Source organism: Orbicella faveolata, unplaced genomic scaffold (genome assembly GCF_042242905.1).
Source record: "Orbicella faveolata isolate gen_17 unplaced genomic scaffold, um_ofav_v1 contig_26, whole genome shotgun sequence".
In the NCBI taxonomy this organism is placed as follows: domain Eukaryota; kingdom Metazoa; phylum Cnidaria; class Anthozoa; order Scleractinia; family Merulinidae; genus Orbicella; species Orbicella faveolata.
In genome coordinates this window covers 6,825,954-6,834,609 of record NW_028301554.1, presented here as the reverse complement: position 1 = coordinate 6,834,609, position 8,656 = coordinate 6,825,954, and the positions used below count along the sequence as shown (strand labels likewise).

At 36.8% G+C, this 8,656-nt stretch overlaps 1 pseudogene; it reads right to left on the bottom strand.

The window, feature by feature from the left end:
• Positions 1–1,281: 1,281 nt before the first annotated feature.
• Positions 1,282–2,588, bottom strand: LOC149107882 (adenosine receptor A3-like; annotated as a pseudogene).
• Between the last annotated feature and the right edge of the window lie 6,068 nt (positions 2,589–8,656).

Sequence of the window (8,656 nt, the reverse complement as noted above, 5' to 3'; positions counted from 1 at the left end):
GAGTTGCTCGAATCAAAAAATTACAAGAGGTAGGAGATGATGGAGAAAAAGGAGCTTCATATGCATCCTACAATATTCTATAATTTTACGAAAGACTGAGGACAAGTCAGCCATTATTTGGTTAAGACGAGCCAGTTGCTCTAAAATGAACTACTTGGTTCAAATTACCATGATAACTTGAGTCAGCTCAACTAAACCATTACTCTTTGGCAAGTCCCACTTGACTCAAAATAATTCATTTCATTTTAATCAATGCAGTTGGGGGGACTACTTGTACATGTAGGTTAGGACCTAATCAACTTACAAGGTTTGTTTCAAGTTTCCAAGTTTACCTTTCTATCTCTTGAGAAATTTATCAATCCTCATAACTTCACTTTATATTCTGAACCTCGCATGTAATTATTGTTATAACAAAGAGGTGATGTACTAAAAATATAATTACAATCACTGAAATGAACAATTATACAATGTAAGTGCCACTTTATTTCATCAATTGATGTGTCCATTTATGTAAAGTGTACTCTGCTTTAAACAGTCTGAGACATCACAGATACAAAGATGATCAAGGCCATAACGAGGTTACCCGGCAACAAAATGGTGACTGAAAAGATTGTGAAAAGAATCATGCAGGCGAAGAAAAAGTTAAAATTGTAATCGATTCTCCCTTCGGAGTTCATGTTGTTATTATTCAATAAAAGTTGACAAATGAAATATCAGACTCTGTGTTAGTTTTAAAGCAAAGTTTAGTATTAAAATCCTGATTACAATGTGTGTGCTCTATTTTAGAAACCAGGCTTTTTACTCGGTCAACACGGAAACGAGATTAATGACGTCAAAGGGGGCGGGGCTTCTGGTTACCATGGATACGTCAAACTCGAGAAAACAATAGAACTCCTTTCCATAACAATACCTTTTCATTTGCATCACAATACCTGTCAAATCTATACTGGACTAGCCCATACCACTACTTGTTTGGAAAAGATAATATCTGTTCTCAAGAACACTGCGTGCTTGGAACATATTGAAACGCCATCAAACTACTCCTTACAATTGCTGGAGTACATTCATTGATGTTTTTCTCACTAAACTTTCTCCCTTTTTTTCTGCTCTCAAAAAGCATTAAGTGGATGGTTCAAATGTAAACGTTTCTGAAAGGAGACAATTTCAGGAATTATGGGGTTTATCGAAGGTCTTCCTGCTCCTACACGAATACCGGGACCCTCCTTTTGTATTTCAAAATTTAAATGCTCTTCAAATGAGCAGCCAACAAGTAAAGTTTGAAAGAAAATTTATTGCGAGTGCTATTTCAATGGAATTACCTTAAGAGACAAAATATGCGTGTAAACAAATTTATGTACAATGCTTCCCTGATCACGGAACTTATGTTTCGTGTTACAATTCAGGAGCGTCTAATCTACAACATCAACTTAGAGTTTCTAAACTTTGGTATCCAGAACTTCTTGATTAAACTTCAGCTGTAGGAGACTGTTGTCTGTTCGTAAAGTTCTGAGCTCTGTCCCCGGAGTCTTATCACTTCTTCTATCAACATTTACCATGTTTGGCGCCGCTGGTTTTCTTAAACAGCACAAAACCAAGGCTTTTCTAAACTCAGGTATTCTTAATGCGTACACAAGTGGATTTGCAAACGAATTGGAGTAATTTATAACGTTCACCAGGTAATAAAATTTCCACGGTATTTGGACATCATACACAAACATTAAACCGTTCAAAATAACTAAAGGTATCCAGCACAGCAAAGCAAGAATAGACACAAATAGCAAGGTTTTTGTTAAGCGTTTGTTTCGCGAGTCTCTGTTTTGCTGCTGTGAAGCGATATTTCCGCGTCGAAACTTTTTCCAAATGCCGATGTTACAGCCACATATGATGAATGTTATAATCAAGACGTATGGCGTCCAATAATACACATAACGTTTGAATGAAAACAAGAGATGTGTTGCACTGAAGAGGGCGGTGATGACGAGAGTCAGTGCCCACACAGTAAAAATAACAATACGGTATGCTCGCATTGACAGTGTTCGGTGTTTAAACGGCCAGTAAATGGCGTAAAATCTCTCACCAGATATGAAAGCTGCAGAAATTAACGACAAATTCGAGAAAAACATATCAATGATCGTGTAGAAAATTGACAAAGACATCGGCGAAGCCAAAGTTGAAACCTGCTCCCAACAGTGTAAATGTAGACAGGTAGCGACTAGACTCCTAACATCAGGTCAGCAAACGCCATATTGATGACTAGAAGCAAACTTCTCTTACGAAGTCTCCTGTCTACTGCAAACAAAACAACGGTGAGCAAGTTTCCTCCAACAATAAATAAAAATATCAAAATAAATGCGGCGCACAATGCGATGCCTTCTGCCATGGAAGGAACAATTATTGATGAACCAGTCGCATTCTCTGAACTATTTGTAGCTGCTTCTGTTCTCATCATATTTTAGTTTCACTGAACGATTGAAACGTCGATTAAACTTTGCCGATAATAACGTATCGTTACTTGATGGGAAAAATAGGAGTTCTGTAAACCGCAATATATGAGAAAGAGGAGCGAGTGACAGATCATGACCAAAGTTGTAGTTTTTTGACCGTTTTAAGACTAATCATCGTGGACTAATCTTTCACATGACATGTCTCAGTTGACTTTACACTGACGTAACTTGTCAAGACTTTATAGACACCCATGTGCAACTTAATGCGTCTGCGAGAGTGTTATGACTGCAATGTTTACCGGCTTCAACACGGACATGAGGTTGACACTGCGGTCTTTTTGCGAAAAGAAAACGACACACGGACTTCAAGATAGGTCCTCAATTCGTGCATGTTGGGCTTGATAGTTATTCCAAATATTATTGATCGCTTGTTAGAATTGTATTATTTGGGTCGCTAATAATGAGGGTAGATTGTAACGCAGCCAGATAAACGTGACAGGAACAAAGAATCAGCAACGACAGGGTTCTTTTCTGTACATGACTTCAAATTGCGCCCATGAAATAAAAGCCTTACTTATTTCCCCACTTCATCATTTTAACTTTTTTGCGACAAACTTCATTATGAAAAGCTTAAAACGCTTAAGATCGGTTGTTTTGTTTTTTCGTTCCAAAATTAAAACAAAACAAAAGAGTGGCCGTGTTAGTTTGAAAGACGCGAAAGAAAAATATTTTTCAGAATAGTTTTGCAATAACTGCCATAAATCGTGATTAAGTTGCGTCATCCGTCGCGATGCTTATGTCATGTTCCTCAAATTTGATGAGTCAGTGATCAACACAGAAGCATGTACTGTTTTTTTTTTTCCCTTACTTTTAAGTAAAGGTTTCAAATGATGGTTTGGATGTTTTGCTTCGTTTCATTTCCTTAAAACAGTGAATGAGTAAGCTTGTTATTCATACACTCCATAGTGGTTTTACCGAAAAGTTTGTAAAGAACTGAGGGTGATCTCAAACGCGTGTAAATAGTTCCCTTCAATAAATCTGTATAATTAATTTCCCAAACATTAAACAGGAAGTTGATTGTAAAACAGAATTCACAGCGTCGACCGATCGATCGATAGAGGTTAATTTTAACTTAACTAATTATAAGGTAATTTAATTGGAACAAAAGTATGGGTTTTGTAGGGAAAGTGAAAATTAACAGCGCTAAAATATTAAAAAAAGATTACAAAATAAAATAATTACAACTTTGAGAACGTTTGTTATGTGAAAGCAAGATGTAAGTACTGTGTCGTGGGATGCCTTCAATTTTCAAACGTGTCGAGGAAACAGCTAATACCCAAAGCCGAAGGAGTTAACAATGTTTGACGGCATCAATTGACATGTAGTCACCTTTTTCCTTAATATACGCCAATCATTAAAGATAAACTTAGAAATGACGGGCGAATTCCTCTTAAGAAAAGCTTATATTGTAGCTTATATCTTGTATTTGCACTTTTTAAGGCACAGTTATTAACGGGTCACTGAGCCTGCTTGGCTAAACGTGCTAATATATTTTGTTGAGCTCGTCCGTATCTTTAACATGTTTATCTCCTTGTTATTTTGCGCTCACTGCAAATAACTATCGGCTAAGTGGAATTTTTGACCCAAGGCGATTGAAAGAAAAACCGAATTAAGGCGGCAACACGAATGGACATTTCACGTTTTAAAATTTACTAATCATCGTTGTAATAACTAGTAAATTTAGTGAAAAGCTAATTTTAGGTGACATCAGCTTTTTAAACTGTTTTTGTTACTTGGAATTTGGATTGCTTACGCTAGCGGCCATAAAATTATAGAATTAGTTATTTCAAAGATTAAACAGGCAGCTTATAATTAAAAAGATCGCGAAGCATCGATGGATCGATCGAGGAAATTTATGCTGAGGAAACTTGGAGTAGGAATAAAAGTCTCCTCTGTTACCAAAGAGAAAGCGAAACGATCCTTTGTTAAAACAATAGCTTGAGCAGCTTGAAGCTCTGTTGAACACTAATTCCAATTCAGATCTATATGTACAATGCAAAATTATAATGAGGATACTGCAACCATATTGGAGATCCATTGGAAAGTTTACACGAGCATTCTAAACAAAATTTAAGGCTAAAATGTTCAAAATTTAAAAAATTATCCATAAAAAATAGTTTAAGAAGGTTAGTTTTGACAGAAAGCAAGGTCTGAAGTGTTGTCTCGTGACGAGGAAACAGCTCATGCGCAAAACCGTGGGCGTTTACGTAACAACGTCTGTCGGCACTAAGTGGCATATTGTCAACTTTTTCCTTAATGTACGCGAATTATTAATGGTTAACCAATCAAAAGTCCGCAGCTTTTATGCACTGTTCTTGCTAGACTAAATTTGAATTTCTTCAAATGGTTAGAAACTATTTGCTTTTAAAACTCACTATGAAATAAATTTTTGCAAAAAAATGCAATGGAAGTCCTCAATCAAAATAGCACTTATTTCTGAGTACTAAATTATCCTGACTTTCATATTCCTTTTGCAAGAATTTAAAATTCACAATGAACTTGGTCCGAAACAGAATAATCAACAAATTAGTGCCCGGCTACCGTGAAAAACGCTAGTATATTTGTTTAACTTTACACGGAAATATCACAGAACTGTATTTTGAGACAGGTTCCTACTTAAATTCTAGGGATATTGTGAATTTTCATCTGCATTTTCGAGTATTTTGCTGTTACGTGATTGTTAAATGTCTCGTTTTATTTTAGTTTATCAGCCAATTATTCTTTGAGTGAAACAGGAAGGAAGAATAGCCTAATCAACAGCTGGGTAAGACATTGATAATTTAATAGATGTAGTTGCTCGGTTTGCATGGATATTAACTTTTTATTGTTTATAGAGTTCTTCAGCAATCCATTGACATAAGGGGTACGTCATAAATATGAATGAATATGAATATTGCATGAATAATTACTTTTTATAGTTCATGGAGTTCTTCAGCAATCCATTGACATTAGGAGTCTTCGACATTTTTCTTTTTACAAAATACATGTATAAAGTGATTTACATGTGCAGAGCGATTTATAAGCGAAAACAGCAGATATATCCACCAGACCTACTGTGGCTTTCTAATTTTGCTGCGTTCGTGAATTGCCATCTGTCACAAGCTAATCCTCGATATTTAGTCTCTGGCGGCGCACGTAATTAAACATTTTAGTTTAAAAAGGAAATGTTTGCCGTTCTAAATTTACAAAAGAATAAGGAACAGAATCATATTAACTCAATGTCTTGTTTGATCTTGAATTTCTGAGAAGTATTTACCATTGAGGAACCATACCTTACAGCTTAATTCTCTATTTATAAGTTATGGTTATAAGCCTTTCCGACGGGGAAAGTAAACTTAGAGATTTGGAGTTGGTTTTACCATGCCACTTGGAGTTAGATTGGCAATTGAGTGCACATTGTTAGCGGCCCAGTGTTAATGAAGTGATAGAGATGCGGCATCTGTTTTCGTTGTCCATTTTATGGCCCACAAATTTGAATAATGACCATCAAATAACCATTGGCGCTCTCTTTGTCTTAAATTTCAGTTTCGGTAAAACAAATGGACTTGGAATGAAAATTCAATGTTGCACAGTGCGCTGAACTTGTCCTTGAGCTAGTAATTGTCCTTTTAGCGACCTAGCAACACTCTCTTAGCCTCACTAGCCAAGCGAAAATATATATATATATATATATATATATATATATATATATATAGAATACATTTAGGTCGTGTTCTATTGGGATCAACCGTTTCTGGCTGTTGGGTCTTTTCGTGTTCTATTGGGGGAAGACCGTTTTCTGTTGCTTTCCTTGATCAAGGCTTTTTTAACCGGCCTCAAACCTGGGGGAAACAGTTTAAAAAGCATGATTGTAGGTCGCGTGAGGACTATTGCAAGGAGTTACCGCGTTTCAACCGTAAATGGTTAGAAAAGTACATTATTTTCAATCGAAGGACAAAACTTACTTAGAAAGCTGCATGAGATTTTGTAGAAAGTGAAATGGTTTCGGAAGCGGGATGATCAGTACAGTTTAAAAGTCCGCACATGACGAGTGTGGACAAAAACATGAAGTTCTCTTTTCGCTGAATTTCTTCTGGGAGTTACATGCTTCAACGGTCATAAATTAGTCACCAAACTTCAACTCAGGCCTCTACAAAATTATATTTAAAGAAAACTCAGTACACTTCTTCAAGGAATACGGTTCCTATTACAGATGTAGAAACGGGCACACATCTTTTGATATTTTCGTCCTTATTTATCATAATATTCATAGCTGCTGCTAATTCTCTTTCTTAACTGTATATTTTGATCAACTACAAAGTTATGTTCACCTAGTATTAAGGCGAATTAAAAAATCGTTGGCCAAGCCCAAAAATTTTCTAAGGGATCCTTGTTAATTTTGAGGTTTATTTTAATTCGCAGCTATCATCGTAACAAGATATTGCATGAAGATAATTAATTACCTCTTGTATTTTGTGCTGTGTTTATAGGGAGTACATTAATGCTGTACTAATAAAGTTGAGATCCAAAGTTTCACTTATTCAAACTATTGTTGAGTTCACTGACGATACACAATATTTTTAAGATCGCATACCGTAGAATCAAATATTAGCATGATTTATTAACAATGTTCAAAACAATGTTTTGTTATGAAATATTAGAAAGTAAAACCTGCAGTATCAACCTAGACGTTGTATTGTCTCGTTTCACTACAGTTTGGTATCCATCACTTCCTGTTCAAACGCCAGTTGTAGTAGACCGGGCTCTATTCTTATTTTCCTGTGTCTTTTAGTTGCTGTAATGATCGGCGCCGCTGACCTCTTAGAGCAGCACAAAACCAGGGCTTCTGTGAACTCAGGAATCCTTAACCCGTACAAAACTGGATTCACAAAGGAGCTCGATATATTCAAAACTACCACCGGGTAATACCAAAGGCTAGGTATCTGGACGTGATAGACTAATTTTAGACTGATCGAAATGATTAAAGGGAGCCACGACAGCAAAGCAAGAGTAGATACAAACATCAAGGTCTTTGTTAAGCGTTTGCTTTGCGAGGCTCTGCATGGTTGCTGTGTTGCGACCCCTCCATGTTGAAACTTTCTCCAAATGCCGATGTTACAACCACATATGATGAATATAACAATCAGGGCGTATACCATCCAAGGATATATAGCGTGTTTGCTAGAAATAAAGAGCTTCAATGCAGGGAAGATGGCCCCAAAAACCAGAGAAACTACCCAGATCAAACAAATAACAATGCGGTATGCTCGTAATGACAGTCTTCGATACTTGTGTGGCCAATAAGTGGCGTAAAATCTCTCGCAAGATATGAAAGCTGCTGAAGTTAAGGAGGCCTGCGAGAAAAAGGTATAAACGATCCGGCGCAAAGCTGAAACATACATCGGCAATCCGGCAGACCAAAACTGATATTCAAACCCGACAACGTAAACGAACATAGGTGGAACCAAAGTTCCTAGCATCAGGTCAGCAAACGCCATATTGATGACTAGGAGCAAACTTCTCTTACGAAGGCTCTTGTCTAATGCAAACAGAACAACGGTGAGCAAGTTTCCTACAACAATAAATACAAATGTCAAAATAAATGCGGCGCACAATGCGATGCCTTCTGCCTTGGAAGGAACAATTATTGATGAACCAGTCGCGTTCTCTGAGCTATTGGTCGCTGCTTCTGTTCTCATCATATTTTAGTTTCACTGAACGATTGAAACGTCGATTAAACTTTGCCGATAATAACGTATCGTTACTTGATGGGAAAAATAGGAGTTCTGTAAACCGCAATATATGAGAAAGAGGAGCGAGTGACAGATCATGACCAAAGTTGTAGTTTTTGACCGTTTTAAGACCAATCATTGTGGACTAATCTTTCACATGACATGTCTCAGTTGACTTTACACTGACGCAACTTGTCAAGACTTTATAGACACCCATGTGCAACTTAATACGTCTGCGAGCGTGTTATGACTGCAGTGTTTACCGGCTTCAACACGGACATGAGGTTGACACTACGGTCTTTCTGCCAAAAGAAAACGACACAGGGACTTCAAGATAGGTCCTCAATTCGTGCATGTTGGGCTTGATAGTTATTCCAAATATTATTGATCGCTTGTTTCAATTGTATTATTTCGCTTGCTAATAATGAGCGTAGATTGTAA